This window comes from Pundamilia nyererei, unplaced genomic scaffold (assembly GCF_000239375.1).
Source record: "Pundamilia nyererei isolate P.nyererei 1_Seehausen unplaced genomic scaffold, PunNye1.0 scaffold00725, whole genome shotgun sequence".
Lineage (NCBI taxonomy): Eukaryota > Metazoa > Chordata > Actinopteri > Cichliformes > Cichlidae > Pundamilia > Pundamilia nyererei.
Genome location: NW_005188126.1, coordinates 81148 through 81916, shown reverse-complemented (window position 1 = coordinate 81916; position 769 = coordinate 81148). Strand labels below are relative to the sequence as shown.

Sequence of the window (769 nt, the reverse complement as noted above, 5' to 3'; positions counted from 1 at the left end):
AAAAAAAAATCTGATATTTTTGTTTACAAGGTTACAAGAACAAAATATTTATCACCACAAATTGAGGCCATATAAATGCTTTCATACAACATATTTTGCAACACAGAAATAACTGGAAAAAAACCCCCCAGTCCCTCTGGTTGATTAGTGGTGTGGGTTTTCTTTTTTGTTCTTTACTTCTTAATAGTTCAGTCTGAATGCATGTTTCCACGAGCAGTTCAACATTAGTAAGGTATTCTGTATATCAGCAAGTGATGTGGTGATGATATGAAAGATTAGTGTTTTTTTTCTCAGCGCAGAAAGGGAAGTGAATTACCCATAGTTTAAAAAAAGTGAGATTCTGAGGAAGTGAGGCAGTTTATAAGCCCTCCTCATTTTTCAGTGTTGTCTATTGTCAGTGATGCTGACAAAGCTGTAAAATGTCTGAATGTCTGCAGAACTTTGCTCTGGTGTGAACTTTACCAAAGGAGACAGAAAGGTAAATGGAGACTGTAATCTTTTCTGTTTGTGTGTCTATGAGAGAAACGTTTTGTAAGAAAAATCTTATAAAATCCTTTTATTCTGTTTGCTGCATTTTAGTTTAATGTGAATATAGTGAAGTTATAAACTCACATTTTACCAGCAGCCATGAGTATTCAAACACCAGTCTGCAATCTAGTTTTGTGTTTTTGTTGCAGAGGCTGTTACTCTGAAGTTAAGACCTTAAGTGTGATTTGCCACAGTAGAGCTGCCTGGTAGGTAAAGAGCAGAAATAAACATGAGTATGAAC

The 769-nt window shown here is 35.2% G+C and overlaps 1 long non-coding RNA gene across 1 annotated transcript in view; it reads left to right on the top strand.

Annotated features, from left to right (window-relative positions):
- The first annotated feature begins 404 nt into the window (after nucleotides 1–404).
- LOC102213465 (uncharacterized) overlaps nucleotides 405–769 on the top strand; it is a 4544-nt gene continuing 4179 nt past the window's right edge. Inside the window, exon 1 of the long non-coding RNA XR_001290187.1 lies at nucleotides 405–478. This is a non-coding gene — a long non-coding RNA (uncharacterized LOC102213465). The remainder of the gene's footprint in view (nucleotides 479–769) is intronic.